Below are 22,554 nucleotides of genomic sequence, written 5' to 3'. Positions count from 1 at the left end.
ACTGTGTACTTTGGTGTGGTGTATTGATGGTGATTCAATGCTTCAGTGTGTGACTGGAGGTGGATTGGGTTGGCTTTTACACAGGGGTTGTCAAAATGCCAATATGTGAGGAAGAGTTTTCCTCCAGGCCATTTTATCTTCACCTGAGTGGCAGAACTCAGTGTGTTGTGTGAAAGATTTTGCAATAGTGTTGGAGAGAAGGGGGTCTGTGGTTTCAAGTATTATTTATTTCATTCATGTTTATATTTTCTTCCCTGTCTCACATTTGTTCTGCCTTATTCCAGAAATGTCTGAATATTTATTTTCTCAGTGGTTATCCAAGGAAGATTATCTTACTTTTTCGTTCAATCCTTCTCTATAAAAACTTAACCAAAGTTTGGGGGAAGAAGAAGATACAGTTTAACTCCATTGGTCTGCACTTTGAGACTTCCAAACTTATTGAATTGTTTTTGTCTCTTAGCAGCCCCCCACTTATTCTTTATTTTATTGTGGAATTATACCCTTTAATTTAATTTACTTTTATTTTATTGCGCCTTCAGAAAAAAGAAAAGAAATACATGTGATCAGTTTATCTTTTTGAAACAGAATTTTCAGACCTATCACTTGGAAAATTAATACAAAGCTTAGAATAGAAATGATGTTTAGTTTATGATGGTATAAATTATTTTTATTTATCTAAATATATTTGAAGTTCCTAGAAAAATGTCAAACAGCACAATACCAGAGTATGATTAGCACTGAAATGTAGTAGGTTCCTTATTTCAAAAATTAAGGTACAATTATGTGAGCATGTGTGTGAGAGCATTTGTTGGCTTGGGATGTCCAGTACTTTAGGTTCTGATAATATTTAAAGTAAAATATTTCAGAATTCGAGAAACCTTTATGATTATTTAACTCTATCTCCTCATACTGGAAATAAAAGAATAGTGGATAGCAGAGAAAATAGTTACTCCAATTTCGAAGAAATCAGTAATAATCTCAAAACTTATGTCTTCTCACTTTTAGTTTTTCCCTTTATTCTATATAAATTCACTTCATATGAATAGGAAAATTACCCAGTTTTATCATAGTTTAATTCATTAATGAAAGTCTAAATCATCTTTGGTACAAATTTAGATAAATGACAAGGTAATCATTTAAATTACTTCTTAGTTATAAAAATGTTTTTTATAATAAATGCATTAATGCATGAATATTTAATAAAAAAATATTATACATCTACTGTGAATCAGACTCAGTGCCTGACAGTGACATATATAATATCAATGTCTGACTTCAGATATGTAAAAGTAAGTATTATAGAATGTTATGAGGCTATAATAAATGCATGAGGACTAAGGGGAATAATGGACCAGTTAATTCTACAATGTTTTTCATACTGAAGGTGACCCTTATTTCATTAACTCAAAAATACCTATTTTTAAAGAACAGTAGAAAAAATTATAGGAAATTATTATATTTTTAATTATTTTCTTATTTAATTATATAATTTAGGAAGAAATATGTTCACACAGGAATACTATACATATAAGGCAACTAATACAAGTGTTTATATGTGGATTTTTCATTCCTTATGACTTTTTATTGTTTATTTTTATGCATTAGATTTATTTTTTAATAGACTGTTTTTAGAGCAGTTTTAGGTTCACAGTAGTATTGAGCACAAGGTGTAGAGATTTCCTATATATCCCTGTTTTCACACATGAAGGGCTTCCCCCATTATCAAAACCCCCCACTGAAGTGGTTCATTTGTTACAAGTGATCAACCTACGTTGACATCATTGCTATCCAAAGTCCATAGTTTATAGTAAGATTAATGTTAGGTGAATTTTATTTTACTTTTACAGAAATGTTGCAAAAGTCATATAAGGAATATTCATATACCTTTCCCCAGATTCCGCAACTATTTACATTTTGCAAATTGGATTTAGTATTCCTCTCTTTCTCAAACCATTGAAAAGTTGGTAACACCATTCCCCATTAACTCCTAAATTCTAGACATTTTCTTACATAATTACCTAACTACTGTACAATTATAAAAATTATGGAATTTAACAATGATGTAATACTATTATCTGATACATAGTTTTCTCTCTATATATTGTATGTGTGTGTGTGTATACATATAATGTATTTGTACATATATAGTATTATGAATATGAAATAATGGATCAGTTAATTCTACATTTTTCATACATATATAGAAATATCTATGTATATGTCTTACAGTATATGTAATATATAATTTTAATATATAAATACATATTATATATGTATAGATATAATAGATATAATATATATACTATATATTATATAGTGATATTTAATTTTATATATACATATAGTTTTCAAATAGAGTTTTGTAGAAATTTAGGATATCATGAAATGTCACTGTAAATCCTGTGAAAGATAGCGGTGGTAAAAAAAAGCTTTTTTTTTTTTTTAACTTGGCGCACCATGTGATATTAAAGTCTGCAGTGATGGAGACTGACAAAACAGCTCTGTTAGCAAAATAATTGATGGTCTTACACTCCACATGGGAATGAATGCAGTGTTCATGTTGTTAACTCCATTCTCAGTGTTTAACATCTCAGACAACTGGTAAACTCTGAATTGCATATGCCTCTTTCTAATTACTATTTTTTAGTTTCTCCTACATCCATTTAGATTGATTTGTGGAGAGGGACAATATCTATAAATCAATAAAAAATAGGAAAAAACTTATATTCTACATAAAGCATTTTCATGTGCTATATATGTAACTCACTTGCCTTTTCCTACATCACTTTAATTTGATGTTTCTTTGTTTGTTTTTTAACATGTAAAACATGGATTGTGGAGGTCAGATATGGATAGTATTTAATTCTTTATATTTCTCTTTGTTTTTCTCATTTATAATTTGTCCTTGTTTTATATTTTATGAGTGTGTTTATATTGCTTTGACAGTTCAATATAGCAATGTAAAAATATGAGTTTTTATATAGAAGAGAATTCTAGACTTTGACCTACAGTAAATTCTTCAAGGTTAATATGAACAATTACAAGTTTCTGAATCATATACATATTCACTATAGTGCATATACACTATTGCAACAGAAGACACAAAATAAGTTTGTGCATGGAATAAAAGCTTTTTGTTTGTTTTCACATGAATAGCTATTCCAATTTATCTTATTCCTTTTTATAGTTTGCAACAAATAATTTACAAATAAAGCAATGGCTTTACTCAAATGGAAAGGAAACAACTAAAAATGGCATTTATTTAACAAGAAAAGGTGCTGATTATTTTAAAGTTCTACTGGAATCTCAACACATACAGAAGACAGCTTTTTTATTTAAAAAATGTCACATTTAATAACAATTATTAGAAAGCAAGCTATTTAGCTGGAGTAATTAATGCCCAGGAAAGAACAGTCTTGTCATTGAAGAGAGTTTAATAATATTAGCATGTAAAATTATAGTCAGTAAAATTCTAGGACAAGTCTCAGTGCGCAAAATTTAAACGATTACACTCTCAAACCACAGGAAAAGTCAATATGCTGAATTGGGTTTTTATAATAACTGAAAAATAGCAGCTCTTCTATTCAAGTGATGAATAAACAGATTTCAGCAATAAGTATCATACTCTAGCATTTCCAAGGTTTGTAAATGACGGTGAAATGAAAAAAAAAAACGTTTTTCCTTCTGTTGCAAAATATTGCTTGAGATGAGCAAAGGTAAAGATATACTTAGTATGTTTGTCTTTATACCTGGAAAAAAAGGCCTATTTTAAAGAAACTATATTGGAATGTATTTTTATTTATCATACACATCAATAATTTGTTTAAGCAGAGGTTTTGACTGTTAAGGAATGAAGTCCCTGACATTACAATGTAGAATTACTTTCTTCACAGAGAGGTGCTATGTCCACAATTCTTAATGATAAAATGGGGGAAAAAAGTCTGGATAATCTACAAAAAATTGCTAGCTTTATTACTTGAGAACCAGTTCACTTAAGCATATTTAAAAATTGTGTGAAGATACAGAGAAAGAGCATAAATCCTCCACTGAGTAAACATTATTATATGATGGTTTAGCAGAGGAAGACTGTGAGACAAGACACTTTAGCCAAAAGGTGAATTGCAGGAATACTTTCAAGAGAATAGTAGGCCAGATTTTGCTTAGTACTTTGAAGGTAAAGAATAAGTTCAAAAACTACTCTGCTTAAGAGACAGTTTTCAACTTATCAACCAGTTGAACAAGTTTCTGCAAGGCCTTGGAGAAAATGTTTTGACTTTAGGTTACAAAATTCTAGAATTTAAAAGGAAACTAATTCTTTGAAAATATCATGTTGCCAAAAAACCCCAAAAGAACAACAAAAAAAAGAAAATCTTGAGCATTTCCCCCTGCTGGCTAGTCTTGAGAGGGAGGAAAAGATGAACAAGTCTCAATTATATTGAAAGATTGGAAAATCTGCAGTGACCCCGTCCCGCAGGTCGAACAACGAGGACTCTTGAGGGGGAGTGAGGATGAGGAGGGACAAGAGACACCAGAAATGAAAACAAGACTGGGCTCTGATCAAGTCTTGTTTATTCTGGGGAGAGCCACACTATATATAGGGCAAGAAGCAGAAAAACAAGAACACTTGTGATAAGTTTGTGGTAACCACCCTGAAGCAATTTCAAGTAAGTCTTGTTTATTCTGGGGAGATCCACACTATATATAGGGCAAAAAGCAGAAAAACAAGAACACTTGTTGCCAAGCTATAAGTATCACGTAAATATCCCGGGTGGAACAAAAGATAAACAGAGCATAACTGGCTGAATAAATGGTTACTTAAAGGAATGCAGAAACATTGTATACTGAGGTATCCTGCCTTGGGGCAGGAGATGGCAGAGCAGATTTTAGCAAAATGGATGCCATGCAAATAGTCTCCCACACTGCAGAACAAAACTTAAAAGCATTCGCCTCCCCTTTCTAGACCATCTACATGATCTTCTTCTGAAGCTTCTGTTTGGCAGAGAATTGGACTTTGAGAGACGACCAAGGCTCTGAGTTGCACTGTAATCACACTCTAGCTGAGATTTACTGCTCTGTCCTAAGCAAGTAATCTATTTGTTTCCCAATTTCTGTGAAAGAAGGTCAGACCATTTATAGCAAAGTAGTGAATATTTTGCTACTGTTTTCAACCTGAGCAAGCCACTTTGTGCAACAAGCATCCTGAGCAAGAATAGAAATTCTTTTCATTTCTACTGAAAATAAATCCCTTTGTATTTATCTCAATTTTCACTGAGAATGGAATCTTTTGTATAACAAGATATAAGTACAAGTTTCACATAAGAGAAGCTACATTCTTTATTTTTTAGTATTAAAAATAATACTTTTTATACAAACATAGGCCTGTAAGCAGAGGTAGAAAACCAGCACCTTTCTATAATTTTGTATTACTATACTTATATATTAGCCTCTATGATACCACTCAGTGAAAGAAAATTTTTTTCTTCCCAGCCAGTGTGGCTCACTGCTTGAGCATCAACTCATGCACCAAGAGGTCGCTGGATCCATTCCTGGTCAAGGCACATGCCCAGGTTGTGGGCCCAATCCCCAGTGGGGGACATGTAGGAGGCAGCCAATGGATACTCTCTGTCATTAATGTTTCTATCTCTCTCCCTTCTCCCTTTCTCTCTCTCTAAAATCAAAATAAAAAAATAATAAAAAATTTTCTAAGTCTCATATAAACTTGTATCTAAGGCAGATTTGTATTCATATTGTTTGAATCATGATTGAGTAAATTTGCAATTGAACATTGTCAATATCAATAAATAGTAACATAACTTTTATTTAAATTAAATATATTTAACCTACCTTTATAAATTAATTCTCATTTTACCTTAAGCCAAAATTTAGCAAAAACTTATTAATTTTGCCTTATAGTTTTCAAAATTTATCAAAAGAAACAAAAATAAATTCAAGAAAGATAAGCTGTGCCCAACCACCTTTTCCTTTTTTCCAGGAAAGGTTACCTTTAGTTTTAAAAAAGAGGAAGCTTTGAAACTGCCCTTAAACAAATGATATACCATATGTATACTTTATTAGTGACTTGTATAGAAGAAAGTTGTAAGAAGAATGTAAGACCCACTTGGATAAAAAGAAAATTAATGGAAAAACTAAAATTTTCTTTACCTGGCTTACATTAAAGTGACTATAATTTATGGGGAAGGGCAACCACACAAAGATCATAGGCTATTGGTCAAAATAATCACATCCACAGGAAAATATCATTTTCTACTTAAAATAGCAAATTATATTTTTTGCTGTAGTTACAATGATACAGTTACAATAACAATTATTGTAACCTTATACCTAAAACTTAATGGCCTCAGTAAGTTTCTAAGAACCATGGATATAAATTTTTGTTTGTGAGAAACCTAAAAAATATTTGAAGGATTTCCCTAGAGTCAAAAGATTGAGTAATATTGTTGTCTTTTATAGATTACACAGATAGATAAATAGACAAAAAGAAAGATACTAAACGTAATGATTTCCCTTCACTCTTAAAAATACTCTAGCATGTACCTTCTAAAAGCAAGGTCACTGACCTACATTATCACTATATAACCGTTTCATTTAGGAGATATCAAGATCCATACAATGTTATCTTCTAATCCTCAAACTCTGTTTTAATTTACCCAACCATCACATCAACATATCTTTTTCATTTTCAGTCCAGATACCTGTCCAGAAAATAGTGTTGCTTCTAATTTTTATGTCTCACAAATTTTAAATCTGGAATAGTAGGTTAATCTGTCCCTGTCTCTCATGTCATTAACAGTCTAGAAAGTTTACAGGCCTTTCATGTGTGAAGATGATTCCCTACCTGGGTCTATATTTGTGTGAGTATGTATGTAATATACATACACACACAAATATATATTCATAGAGTATATATGCATATTGGCAACCATACATCAATGTCACACAAACACACACACACAGTTGTTTCTTATTATTTACAGTAATTATGTTCTATGAAATCACTGTAAATTCCAAACTAGAGAGTATTGAACCATTTCCCCTATAAATATAGGGTTAGGTTTCTATGAGCCTCTGGTAACATTTTCATCAATTGATCAATACATAAACTTGTTTTATGTGTGTTTCTGTTTAAAGAAACTGTACTTAATATATACTATTGATTCATTAACATTGAACTCTTGGCCAAGCACACTATAACTCACTTCTGAATAAAAGCTTATCTAACACATGAATTTTCTCCATAGGCTCATCACAGCATGTTTTGCTTAGGAACACTAGACAGAAGTTTAGCACTATGCTTGGGGGACATTTTAAACAGCCAAGCACCAACATAAAGCACGCAATGTGAAAATCATGACACAAAATAAACCAGGAAGAGAGAAGTTGTTTACCGTATGAGAGTGAAACAAAGCCAAGCACAGCCTTGTGCGACCTCGGCTGGATATGTGCAAGTCAGGAGCTCAAAGTGTCCACTCTTCTCTCCATGTCCGTGAATGACCATAATGCTATATTGATTCTGGTGTTACAGATAAGCTTTAGCAAGTAAGTGACTTCTCAAATTAGAATCTATGAATAATTAGGAATAGACTGTGCATTCAACACACACACACACACATACACACACACATACACAAATACCAGTTCATTTCTACACTTCCAATTTCAATATAAAACCTCAGGTTCTAATGAGCCTTCCCTTTTTCCATGTTTATAAATGTCTCAATAGGTAAGATAATTGTAAACCCAATGTATTGATTTATTTGCCTAATCAACAAATGTATTTGCTCAATGTAAACAAACTCCTACTCTGATTACCTCTTCTGCCTGACCTTGGACCATCCTATTCCCCAAGCTGCCTAGACCTGCTTCCTTTCAACCCTTGCTCCCTATGCCTGGAGATGGAACACACGGCTCTGTGTCCATCCCCCTGTGTGCCTGAGATTACTGTCTCTACTTAAATGTCTAAGAAGCACTTCCTCCCTCTAACCATCTGCTTCATGGAACATAGATTCTTTAAGTTGAGTCAATAACTAGAAATAAAACTGCTGGGTAGTACAGCAGGTATATGTTTAATCTTATTTTTAAAACTGCAGTTATTTTACTGTAACTTTTTACCATATTTTTTTCTATATTGTCACCAACATTTGATGCCATTTTCTTTTAGCCATTCTGGTGTGAGGTCTATCTCATTGTGATTTAAATTTTTATTTTCCTAACCATTCAAAATAATGAGACTTTTTATAAAGTTTCTGTATAAGTATTTTGCAATTCATTTCTGTTTTTATTAAAGAATAATTTACATACAATGAAATATTCAGATCTTAAAATTACTTGACAGTTGGACTTTGAAAATCCATATGCTCCCAACCCAATATCAAGGCACAGATCATGTCTATAACTCTGAGATGTTTCCTGTGTCTCTTCTCAATCCATCACTTGCCCAACCCCAAACACCCAGAAGAAATGCTGATGTTATTTCTATCACCATAGTTTAGTTTTACCCATTCTAGAACTTCTTATACATATATTTGTGGGTATGCAGAACTTCTTCAACTGAGTATTTTTGAGATTCACGCATGTTGCTGTATGTATCAGTAGCTCATTCTTTTTTTATGACTAAGTGGTATTTAATTATATTATTATATTGTAATTTGTTTATCCATTTCCCCATTTAGGGACATCTGTGTTATTTCCACTTTTGAGCTATTATGCATAAGCATACTATAAACTTTCCTTTACAAAATGTTTAATGGACCTACTTACTCAGTTCTCTGATATATATAAAGCAACTGGCAAAAAGTTTTCAAACATGTTTTATCTTTGGCCTACTTTAATTAGATTATCTGCCATTTTATTTTTAGTTATGAGTTCTTTCTTTGTCCAGAAATCTTGCCAAAACAACTGTTTTTCATTGTGCAAACAAAAAAACATCATTCCAGAGCTGTTATCCAGCCAAAACTGTCTTTCTTAAATAAAGGCCAAAAAAAAAAAAAGACAAAAGGAACAATTAAACATTGTTTTTTTTATTTAGTAAACAGTGATCAAAAGTTAACATCTTATTTTGACAAGATTTACATATTGCCATGTACTGATAAAATATTAAAATGTAAAAACTATATGCATTACATTTTTTTTATCCCCATATGCATAAACTATGAAAGCATAAAAAAAGTCATGACTTTCACCACTACTGATGATTGATTACTTAGAATTCCTGGGTACTGCTGTAGGAGAGTAAAGACTTTCCCTCTACCCTCCCAGGTTTAATAGTTGAGTCTATAAAACAAAATGAAACAGATTAATAGACAAAGGTATACAAATTTATTGATTTTAATAAATTAATAACGAACATGATTTTTACAGGGGGAAAAAAGGATGAATACCTAAGAAGGTGGTGAGATTTGAGAGCTTATATACTTAATAAAGAAAGGGGTAAAGGGATGTAGGCATCTTAGGGGGAAGTAAATGATTTTTAGGAAAGATGAATGGGCTTTATAGTTTGTGACAGACTCTGGTGCGGTGTCACCTTCTAGATTTTGTTCTATAATATAAGAATCCATCTACCTTGGTTGATGAAACTTCCAGAGAGAAGACTTATGATGACTAAACTATTTTTGAAGGGTCTCTCTAGACAGATGAGGGGAGTTCAGAGAGAGCCTTCAGTTCAGATTACTCACTATAACAAATGGCATATTTGAGGATGGCGCGTCCTGAATTTCTTCACTGTCTACACAAAGTAGTTAATTTAGATTAATGTTCCTACAGAATATCTGGAGGGAGTATCTACTTAAAGGTGATGGAAAGTGAGCAAAGGCAATGTGATACCAAAGAGGAGTCCAAAATGCAAGACAGAAACTACATTTGTGAATATAAATATTTGTGGGTCTGTGGTTAGTGACAGCCTCTAATCCACAAGCTATTTGGGAAGGCAGAAAGCTAGAGTCTTACCGGCTTTATATAACACAGAGCAAAGACTTCAGGACCGGCTGAAAATCTAGAGAGGTAGATGAAAGACATGGGAAAGAGGGACAAGGGAGAAGAGCACCAAAGTCTGCTCAGTGTGAAATCTATACAAATCCGTCACTGACCGCTGAACCATACAACCACTGGGGAAGGCCAGATGGGGTCTGAAACAGAAAAGCAGCTTCTGGAAACTAAAATTCTGAGCAGACATTTCAGCTCCTGTTGTCTGTAGGGAAATCCAGTCTGGAGTTTGGGACCATTCAAATTAACTGTTTGCTAGGAAAAAAAGCACTCTTCAGAGACATTATAGACTCATAATTTCTAAATATATTGTTCAAAATGTATATTATACATTGTATAATATATTATTCAGAATTTCAAAGAAAATTAATCAATATAAATATATAAGAAAACAGAAAATTTATTCAATACTCATGAAAAGAATCAATAGAAATAGAACTTGAGGTAATTAAGTATATATCTAGTTGAAAAGAAATAAAATTAATTCTTATGAATAAATTAAAATATATAAATAAATATACATACATCATCTCAAGTAAAATAAAAATTTGAAAAAGAACCAAAGAGAAATTCTAAAATAGGAAATTTTAATATACATTTAAAATTCCATATAAGGATTTAACAGAGTAAAAAAAAGTATTGATGAAGTCAAAGACAGATTGGTACAAAACATTCATTGTAAAGATAGCAGTTTTAAAAAAAAGATGATCAACAATGAATAGGTAGAACTAAAATTTCAAACACCATTTACATTAACACCCCAATACTAAAATATAAATTTAAGAATATATGTACAAGGGAAACCACAAAATTCCAGAAAACAAAATTTTAAAAAGAAATCGAGAAATATTCCATATTCATATATAACAAGGCTCAATACTGTCAAGATGTTAATTCTTCTCAAGTTGATCTATAGATTCAATGCAATCTCAATCCAAGTCATAGCAAGTTAATTTATGGATAATGCCAAACTATGTCTTTTTTTTTTATGGTTGAAATTATAATTCTAAAGTTTATATGAAGAGACAAAAGAAGAGAGATGGTGGTGGGCACAACCAGAGCAAGAATGAGCGTGTGAGAGTGTGAGTGTGAATGGACTTGAGTGTGGACGAGCAACCTCATGCAGTGCAGAAAAGTGGGGCAAAAGTTTCTTGTGCTGTGGACTGAGCAGCCAGCTACTGCAGTAAACTGCTCATGAGGATGCTTCACCCTGTACGGGTGGGAGTCCCTGCCATTTGTGAAGATCCCTGGTCTTTTCTGGGAGGAAGCAGCAGGAGCAGCTAGGGTCCAGCATCCTGAGCCCACCACACTGCACCTCACACCATTGGACCAGTGAACCCCACTGTGTCAACACAGACCAGTGCACACAGTGGTGCTGTCAAGGGGCCTGCTGCGGAAGCTGCTAGTGGCTGGGAGTCGAGCATCATCCCTCATACCAGCAGCCTGATCAGAGCCAAGACACACCCCCAGCAACAGAGGCTGGAAAGCAGACATCCATCCTCAGGCAACAGCAGCACAGATCGGCAGCTGAGACCCATCCCCAACAGCATCAGCAGAGGTTGAGCAGAAACTGAGCCCATCTCAGCTCCCAACAGTGGGACCCTCAGCTCCAGTGGGACCCATATGATCCAGCAGCCTGCTACTCCAGTAGCAGCACCCAGAAGACAGATCAGTATCAGCCACCAATAGTCAATCCTCCAGGACCAACAGCAGGCAAGAAATGCCATGCACCAGAACAGTCTGGGAGGAACAGCAGCCTTATTTGATACACACTGACCTGCCTACACATCCCAACATGCCTCACTGGGTCTAGAACTACCATGGGGGGAAAAAGGAAAACATCTGTAACAAAAATAAACAAATAAAAATAATTTAAATAAATAAAATAGGAAGACAAAGAAATAACATCCAAATGAAAGGAAAGGATGAATCACAAGAAAAAGAACTACATGAAATGGAAGAAAGCAATTTGTCAGATAAAGGATTCAAAGCAATGATTTTAAAAGTGCTCAAACAACTCAGTGAGAACTACAAGCAACTTAATGAATTATAAAAAACTCAGCAGAAACTATATCAGCTTAAAAAAAGAGGTAGATGCTATGAATAAAAATCAAGAGAAAATAAATAACAACATAGCTAATATGAAAAATACCTTAGAAGGATTCAATAGTAGATTAGAAGAAAGTGAAGACTGAATCAGTGAGTTAGAAGACAAGGTAGAAAAAAAACATGCCAATAGAGCAGCAAATGGGGAAATAAGTTTAAAAATGGGAGGAGAGTTTAAGGGAGCTTTGGAGTAATACAATACATAACAACATTCGCATCATAGGGGTAGCAGGAAGAGAAGAATCAGAAAAAGGAATAGAGAACCTATTTGAAGAAATAATGGCAGAAAACTTCCCTAATTTGGTGAAGAAAAAAGTCATACAAGTCCAGGAAACAGAGAGTCCCAAGCAAGATGAACCCAAAAAGACCCACAGCTAGACACATCATAATAAAAATGACAAACATTAAAAACAAAGAAAGAATCTTAAATGAAGCAAGAGAGAGACAGAAAGTTACCTACAAGGTAGCTCCCATTTTAGCTGATTTCTCAATAAAAACTCTGCAGGCCATAATGGAGTGGCATGAAGTGTACCAAGTAAAGAAAGGCAAGGGTCTGAATCAAAGACAACTCTCTCCAGCAAGGCTGTAATTCAAATTGAAGGAGAAATAAAGAGCTTCTCAGACAAAAAAAAAAAAAAAAAAGCTAAAGGAATTTACCACCACCAAATTAACACTGCAAGAAATGTTAAAAGGGACTGCTATAAGAAGAAGAAGAAATGAGAGAGAGGGAGAGAGAAAGAGAGAGAGAGAGAGAGAGAGAGAGAGAGAGAGAGAGAGAGAGAGAGAAATACAGGCATAAAATAAAAATGGCAACTAATAAGTATCTATCAATAATAACCTTAAATGTAAATGGCTTAAATGCCCCAAACAAAAGACATAGGGTAGCTGACTGGATAGGAAAACATGACCTATGTACATGCCGTCTACAAGAGACCCACCTCACAACCAAAGACCCACACAGAATAAAAGTGAAGGGATAGAAAAAAAATTTTCAGGCAAATGGAAATGAAAAAAAGCTGGTGTAACAATACTCATATTTGATAAGATAAACTTCAAAATGAGGGCTATAATAAGAGACAAAGAAAGTTACTACATAATATTAAATAAAACAATCCAATAAGAGGATATAACCCTGGTAAACATATATGTACCAAACACAGGAGCACCAAAATATATTAAAAACTTCTGGGAGACTTCAACAGAGGGATAAATAGCAATACAATTATAATGGGTAACTTTACTACCCTACTGATACCACTGGATAGATCTTCGAGACAAAAAATTAACAAGGACATAGAGTCATTAAATGACAAACTAGATCAGCTGGACTTAATTGATATTTATAGAACATTTCACCCCAAAGCTGTAAAATATACATTCTTCTCAAGTGCACATGGGTCATTCTTGAAGATAGACCACATGTTAGGACACAAACTAAGTCTCTACAAGTTTAAGAAGATTGAAATCATATCAAGCATCTTCAATCACAATGGCATGGAACTAGAAATTAATTACAACAAAAAAATTCAAATACATGGAGGGTAAAGAGCATGTTATTAAACAATGAATGGGTTACCAAGGAGATCAAGGAAGAAATTGAAAACTTTCTGGAAACCAATGAAAATAAACATACAACAACACAAAACCTACTGGACTCAGGAAAAGGTGTCCTGAGAGGGAACATCATAGCACTACAGGCCTACCTCAAGAAACAAGAAAAAATTCTAATTCATTTCTAACCCTAGAACTCAAAGAACTGGAATGTAAACAAAAAGAAATACCAATAGCAAGTAGAATAAAAGAAATAGTGAAGGTCAGACCAGAAATAAACGACATAGAGACTAAAAAAAAAAAAATTCAAAAGATCAATGAAACAAAGAGCTGGTTCTTTGAAAAGATAAACAAGACTGATGGATGTTTAGCTAGACTTACCAAGAAACAAAAAAGAGAAGACCCAAACAAACAAAATCAGAAACAATAGAGAAGTAAAAACTGACACCACAGAAATACAAAGAATCATTAAAGCATACTACAAACAATTATACACCAACAAATTGGACAATCTATGTGAAATGGACAAATTTCTAGACACACAGTCAGCCAAAACTGAACCGGAAAGAAATGAAAAGCTTGAATAAACCAATTACAACTAAGGAAATTAAAGATGCAATCAAGAAACTCCCAGCAAACAAAAACTTCATGGGAAAGTTTTACCAAACATTTAAAGAAGATCTAACACCCATTCCCCTCAAACTATTGCAAACAATACAAGAAGATGGAAGACTTCCAAACTGATTTTTTGAGGCCAGCATAATTCTGATTCCAAAACCAGATAAAGACACTACAAAGAAAAAAAAAAACTACAGGCCAATGTCCCTGATGAACATAGATGCCAATGTTCTTAACAAAATACTAACAAATCAGATCCAGCAATACATCAAAAAAATTATTCATCATGACCAAGTGGGACTCATCCCAGGGATGCAAGGATGGTATAATATCCACAAATCAATAAATGTGATAAACCACATAAACACAATAAAAGACAAAAACCATATGATCATATCAAAAGATGCTGAAAAAGCATTCGACAAAATCCAGCACCCATTTCTGATAAAAATGCTCAGCAATGTTGGAATAGAGGGATCATATCTTGACATAGTAAAGGCAATATATGAAAAACCTACAGCCAACATCATACTTAATGGGCAAAATCTAAGAGCATTTCCCTTAAGAACAGGAACAAAATAGGGATGCCTACTTTCACCACTTTTATTTAACAGTACTGGAAGTCTTAGCCATAGCAATTAGACAGGAAGAAAGAATAAAAGGGATCCAAACTGGAGAAGAGGAAGTGAAACTATCATTATTTGCAGATGACATGATATCGTACATAGAAAACTCTAAAGACTCCATCAAAAATCTACCAGATTAAAAAAATTAATTTGGAAAAGTAGCAGAATACAAAATTAATGTAAAAAAACTGATTGGATTCTTGTACACTGACAAGAAACTCAATGAAAAAGAAACTAAAAAAGCAACCCCATTTACTGTTGTGGCCAAAAATAATAAGATACCTAGAAATAAACTTAGTAAAAAAAGTAAAGAACCTATTTGCAGAAGACTAGGGGTCACTGAAAAAAAATATAGAGGAAGATACAAAAAAGTGGGAGCATATACCTTGTTCATGGATTGGAGGAATTAACATCATTAAAATGTCTATACTACCCAAAGTAATCTATAGATTCAATGCGATCCCCATCAAAATATCAACGGCATATTTCACAGAACTAGAACAAATACTGCAAAAGTTTATATAGAAGCAAAAAAGACCCTGAATAGCCACAGACATCTTGAAAAAGAAGAACAAAGTAGGAGGGATCACAATACCAAATAATAGGTTATACTACAAAGTCATTGGAATCAAAACAGCCTGGTACTGGCACAAGAACAGGCATATAGACCAATGGAACAGAACAGAGAACCCAGAAATGGACCCAAGGCAATCTGCTCAATTAATATTTGACAAAGGTGGCAAGAGCATACAATGGAGTAAAGACAGCCTCTTCAATAAACAGTGTTGGGAAAATTAGACAACTACATGCAAAAAAATAAAGCTAACCATCAATTTACACCATACACAAGAATAAACTCAAAATGGATAAAAGACTTAAATATGACTCATGAATCCATAAAAATTCTAAAAGTAAATGCAGGTAACAAAATATAAGATATCACACGCAGCAGAATTTTCACTGATACAACATCTACAGCAACAGAATCAAAGGAAAAAATGAACACATGGGACTACATTAAACTAAAAAAGCTTCTGCATAGCAAAAGAAACAACCATCAAAATGGAAAGGGAACCCACTATATGGGAAACCATAACCACCAATGACACATAAGATAAAGGGTTAATTTCCAAAATATATAGAGTACTCATATAACTCAGCAAAAGGAGGACAAAGAACTCAATTGAAAAATGGCAGAGGACCTAAACAGGCACCTCTTTAAACAGGACATACAAATGGCCAGGAGACATATGAAAAAATGCTCAACATCACTAATCAACAAAGAGATGCAAATTATAACAACTATAAGGTATCACCTCATACCTGCCAAAATGACTGCTATCAACAAATCATCAAATAACAAGTGCTGGCAAGGGTGTGGAGAAAAGGGGACTCTAGTACACTGCTGATGGGAGTGCAGACTGGTGCAGCCTCTATGGAAAACAATATGATGTTACCTCAAAAAGTTAAAAATTGAACTGCCATTTCACTCAGTGGTCCCACATCTAGGAATATACCCTAAGAAGCCTGAAACACCAATCAGAAAGAAGATATGTACCCCTATGTTCATAGCAGCACTATTTACAATAGCTAAGATCTGGAAACAGCCCCAAATGTCCATCAATATATGAGGGTATAAAAAAGTTGTGGTACATATACACAATGGAATACTATGCAGTTGTAAGAAAGAAAGAACTCTTATTTTTTGAGATGACATGGAGGGACCTGGAGAGTATTATCCTAAGTGAAACAAGCCAATCAGAGAAGCCAAATATCACATGATCTCACTTATTTGTGGAATTTAATGAACAAAACAAGTGAGGAACAAAATAGGTCCAGAGATATGGAAGTGGGATACAGACTGACAAACCTCAGAAGAGGTGGGCGTGGGGGAAGGGAACAAATAAACCACAGAACTAATATGCATGTATGTGTAAACAAGAACATAGACAATAATGCCGAGTGTGTGTGGGGGGGTGCTGGATTGGGAAGAGGATGTCAATGGGGTGGGAGAAATGGAGAAACATCTGGAACAAAAGAAAGAGTTAGAGAAAGGAAGGAAGGAAGGAAGGAAGGAAGGAAGGAAGGAAGGAAGGAAGGAAGGAAGGAAGGAAGGAAAAAGGAAGGAAGGAAGGAAGGAAGGAAGGAAGGAAGGAAGGAAGGAAGGAAGGAAGGAAGGAAGGGAGGAAGTCAAAATAATTAACACAGTATTGAAGAAGAACAAAGTGTAGGACTGACACTACCCAACATCAAGACTTATTGTAAAGCTACAATAATCAAGACAAGTATGTTACTGGCAAAACAACAATAACAGCAACAATAACACAGATGTCAATTGACTTTTTTTTTATGTTCACCTGAGCACATTTTTTGCGTTTATCTTGAGGGAGAGAGGAGGTAGGAAGAGAGAGAGACAGAGAGAGAGAACCATTGATGTGAGAGAGAGACACTGAGTGGTTGTCATTCACATGACCCCAACCAGGGCCGGGGACAAACTGCAACTGAGGTATGTGCCCTTAGTGGGAATTGAACCAGGGCCTCTCTGTTTTGCACACCGATGTTCTAACCGCTGAGCCAAACTGGCCAGGGCGTCAATTGACTTTTGCTAAGGAACAAAGGCAAAATAATGTAGCAAGATAGTCCCTTTAACAAATGGTGCTGAAACAACTGACAATCACATGCAAAAAATGAATCTAGCCGCAGATCTTATACTTTTCATAAAAATTAGCTTAAAATGGATCATAGACCTATACATATGACATTAAACTATAAAACTCCTAGAAAATAAAAATAAAATAATACATAGGTGAGTTTGGTGATGAATTTTTGTCACAACATGAAATGCATGGTCCATAAAACAAAAATTGGTAAGTTGGACATCACGAAAATTAAAAATGTCTGCTCTGTGTAAGTCACTGTCATGTGAATAAAAGAAAAGCCACAGACTTGGAGAAAATATTTGCAAAATACATGTATGATAAGGAACTGGTATATATAATGAATTCTTAAAACACAACAATAAGAAAATAAATAACCTAATTAAAACATGGGTACAAAATTTGAATAGACACCTCACCAAAAAAGATACAGTCAGCAAGGAAGCATATGAAAAATGCTCAACAGGAGATGTTACTATAGAATTGCAAATTGAAATAATAAGATACCAATACACACTTTTTAAAATGGCTAAATTTTAAAAAGAAATTTAAAAAAACACTGACACCACCAAATGATGGGGATGGTGTAGAACAACAGAAATTCATATTTGTTGTTGATAGGAATACAAAATAGTAAAGCCACTTTGGAAGACAGTTTGACAATTTCTTGTGAAACTAAACATATTGTTACCTTATAATCTAGCAGTTACCCTACTTGATATTTACCCTTATGTCCACACACCCACACACACACACACAAATGTACATGAATGTCAATAGCAGCTTTACTCATAATTACCAAAATTTGGAAGTAACTCAGATGTCTTTCAGTAAGAGAGTGGGTAAACAAACAGTGGTAAATCCAGATAATAGAATATTGTCCACTGCTAAAATGAAATGAACTATCAAGCCATCACAAAACTTTAAATACATATTGCTAAATGAAAGATGCCAATATGAAAAATGTAAATAGTATATGACCCCAACTATATGACATTCTAGAAAAGGCAATACAATGGAGATCGTAAAAAGATTAGTGGTTGCCAGGGGGTTTGTTGGGGTAGGGAGAATGGAAGAAGGAGTAAGTAGAGAACAGGGCTGTTTCAAGGCAATATCACAATTCTTCATGATACTATAATATTGGAAATATTTTTCAAAACTCATACAATGTACAGCAGAGAATGAATCCTAATATAAATTAAGGGCTTTAGTTATTAATAATGTAACATTATTGGCTCACCCATTGTAACAAATGTACGACACTTATGTAAGATACATATAATAGGGGAAATTGCAGGTGTGGAGGAAGAGAACGCTGTACTTTCAGCTCATTTTTCTATAAACTTAAGACCACTCTATAAATATTAATAAAAAGAATAAAGTAAATAAAAATTTAACCATTTAAATAATCACAATATAAGTAAACTAAGTCCTCAATTAAAAGATTGAGATTTTCATGCTAGATGGAAGATAAATTCAAGTATATGGTTTCTGAACAGAGATTGCCAAGGTTAGGGGAACTAAAATGGAGTCAGAAGGCCAACAAGAAGTTGGTCTTACACAGGTTTCACCCAGCATATTTCTCCATGAACTTTTAAACTGCAAAGTCATGCCTGGACCTTAATCTCTTCCTCACCATGACAACCAGATCATCTAATTTCTTTATTTTGAAAGGAGCCAATCCATTTTTATGAAACAGCTTCTTTCATTTGCATGTTAAACTCAACCAATCCTTATTAACATAAACGGAATCCTTCATTTACGTAAAGAGGGCCAGACTGAGAATCATAAGCCTTTATAAACTCTGCCTTTCTTTGCTCCCTTCAAGCACTCTTCAGACTGCTACCTGAATCAGTTGTAACCACCGACACTAAAATATATTTCTTTCTTTCTCTTTTAGCTTAAGCATCTTTCTTGGTTAACGACTTTCACTAAATATGCATGTTAAGTATAAAGATACATATAAAAATACAAAGACACTGGAACTAAAAGGAAGGATACTATAAACTATGCATATTGAATCCTAATAAAGAAGGAGTGATTAGAATTATTGTCTAAATATAGGAACAAATAGATGTCAAGACAAGAAGTATTACAGAGGGCACAGTGACATTGCCTGATGATTGCAAACTCAATATATCAGGAAACAAAACATTTATAAATATGCATTTTCCAAATAATGGAAATAATGGACTGCAAAATACATAAAGCATGATCTGGCAAAACTACATGGCAAATACATAATCATAATTGTGATCTTTAACAGCACTCAGTAATTGACAGATAAACTAGACCAAACATCAATATAGATATGAAAGATCTGAATATCACTATTTGTTATTTTATTCCAAATGATATTTATAGACCACTACAGCCAATACTATACAAATTCTACTCAAGTGCAAATGGAGTATTTACCAATATGACAATGAGCTGGGCTGTAAAACAAGTATAATTCAATTTCAAAAGGGAGAACTTTTACAGACAACATTCTCTGACCACAAAAGAGAAAATTAGAAACAAATAAAATTAGGTACCTAATGAAGTCCTCCTAAGTACTTGGAAATAAAAACAATAACAACAACTTTCTTTTTTCAATGTAAAATTTTTATATTTAGAATCAGCCAGCTGGACTCAGTTTAGATAATCCCAATTTTGTTGGCAAAATCCAAAGCATCATAGTCAGGAAGCAGTGGAACATATGCCTTCTTCTCTTCATCAGGCTTGATCAAGGTGTTGACCTTGGCCACATCAATATCATAGAGCTTCTTCATAGCCTCTTTGATCTGGTGCTTGTCAGCCTTGACATCCATAATGGACACAAGTGAGCTGCTGTCATCTGTCTTCTTCGTGGCTGACTCAGCAGTCAGGGAAATTTGATGATGGCATAGTGTTCAGCTCATAACTCCTAGGGGCTCTTTTCTGAGGATATTTAGGCTACCTTAGGAGCCGCAGTGTCTTTGGCCATCAGAAGGTGGATAATATGTGGATCTGGATCTCTTTTTTGTGGCTGTGGATACCTCTAAGCGCTGCTTTTTTTGCCTTTAAAGCCTTGGCTTTGGCTTTGGCTTTGGGAAAGGGAGGAGCTTCCTTCTTCATTTTCAGCAACATCTTGAAAAGGACAATTCACTTCTTAAAAACACATGGGTCAAAAAATCTATGGCAGGTGATATTAGAAAATATTTTAAATAGATTATAATGAACATATTATATATCAGTATTTGTGGAAGGTGACTGAAATTAGATAGAATATAGAGCTTTAAATTCTAGTAGAAAGGAACAAAGGTATAACATTAATTATGTGAATGTTCATCTTACAAAGCTAGAAAAAATAAAAATAAATTCAAAGGATGTAGAAAAAGAAAAATAATTAAGAAAAAATCAATAACATAGATGAAGCTAAAAAAGTAAAAAGTTTTTCTTTGGAACAATCAATAAAATTGTAACAACGGCTTGTAAAAATATGAATACAGAGAGAGAAAAACAGAAGAACACAAAGACAGTGAGAAGAAAACAGAAGACAAATTACCACCATTAGAATATAAACAGGATCTCTACCATTATAAGTTAAAAGATATTGCCCAGCCAGTGTGGCTCAGTGTTTGAGCATTAACCCATGCACCAAGAGGTCTTCGGTTTGATTCCTGTTCAGGGCACATGCCCAGCTCATGGGCCTAATCCACAGTGCAGGGCATGAAGGAGGCAGCCGATTGATGTTCTCTCTCATTGATGTTTCTCTCTCTCTCTCTCTCCTTCCTCTCTCATTTATCTAAAGTCAATGAAAAAAAATTTAAAAAAAAGAAAAAAAGGTGAAGAAAAATCCACAAATTATAACTATCAGAATTAAATAGGGAATATAATGACAGACTTAAAGAGGCAATAATATAGTAATTACCTATATTTGCTAAATATGATGAATTGGACAAATTAAAATAACACTTACTGGAGGAGAGTCCCAAGATGACTGTGGAGTAGGTGGAAGCTAAACTCAGTTACTCCTGACACCAAACCAGATTTTAGCTAAATTACAGAGCAATCAACCTGAATACCCAAACTAAAGGCTAGCTGAACAGAATGCTATAACCAAAGATTTACAGAAGCAGCTACATAGAGACTGGTAAGAAGGGTGAAGATATGAAAAGTGCTGGCCCTGCACCCACATGTGGTGTTTGAGAATCCAGAAGGATATTTTGGCTGCAAAGGTGCCCCCTGAGGAGCACAGGGTCTAAACTCCATGCCAGGATCCCCAATCCAAAGAACCAAAGCTAAGAAGAGGAGCCTGCAGAGGATATGGCAGTAAAAATTATCAGGAATTCTGCCCACCTGGAAGAGGAGGGCGTCTGCTAGAAACCCAGGGGCTCTCTTAAAGGTACAATGCACAGAACCTTGTTCTTGGACACAAACCCCTGGCTCCGGCAGAGGGAAGGTGACACAGGGAATATGGGAGTAATATAGAGAAGACCTGGGTGGCATGTTCTTGAGGGAAGATCTGGAAGGTCAGCCAATGAGGTCCCTGTGCTGAGTTCCCATCCCATACTGCCCCGAAATGCCATCTTTCCAGGGTCAAACACTCTTATTCTTTCTTACAATGCCAGCCGGGGGGGGGGGGGGGATTAATCCAGTCCTCCAACTACTGGTGGCACCAACTTGCTGAGCTCAAGTCCTGCAGGTAGGTCTGCTGGCTACACACTAGAGGGACCTTCCGGTGTACTCTTATTCTGGAGAAGCTCTTGATGGAGACTCAAACAGTCATTGAGTGTAGCTTTGGAGCAGGGTCATTCTTTTCACCTTACACACACAGCCATACCCCTCCCTCAATTGGAGACTCACTTGGCCTATCCTTGCAACTCCCGGTTGTCCTGCCCTGCTGAGCTCAATCCTGCAGAGCGATCAGACTGTTTGTTGTGCAGAGTTGGAATATTCGGAGCAATTCTCCCTGGGAGGTTCTTTTCAGGGACCCAGATGGGGACTGGGTTGTGTGGCTTCAATGCAGAGGC

At 34.6% G+C, this 22,554-nt stretch overlaps 1 pseudogene; it reads right to left on the bottom strand.

The window, feature by feature from the left end:
• Positions 1–20,196: 20,196 nt before the first annotated feature.
• LOC118620457 lies at positions 20,197–20,668 on the bottom strand (annotated as a pseudogene).
• Between the last annotated feature and the right edge of the window lie 1,886 nt (positions 20,669–22,554).

This window comes from Molossus molossus, unplaced genomic scaffold, assembly GCF_014108415.1.
Source record: "Molossus molossus isolate mMolMol1 unplaced genomic scaffold, mMolMol1.p scaffold_m16_p_7, whole genome shotgun sequence".
Taxonomy (NCBI): Eukaryota; Metazoa; Chordata; class Mammalia; order Chiroptera; family Molossidae; genus Molossus; species Molossus molossus.
The sequence above is the reverse complement of the archived record's forward strand: the minus strand, read 5'-3'. Positions and strand labels throughout refer to the sequence as shown.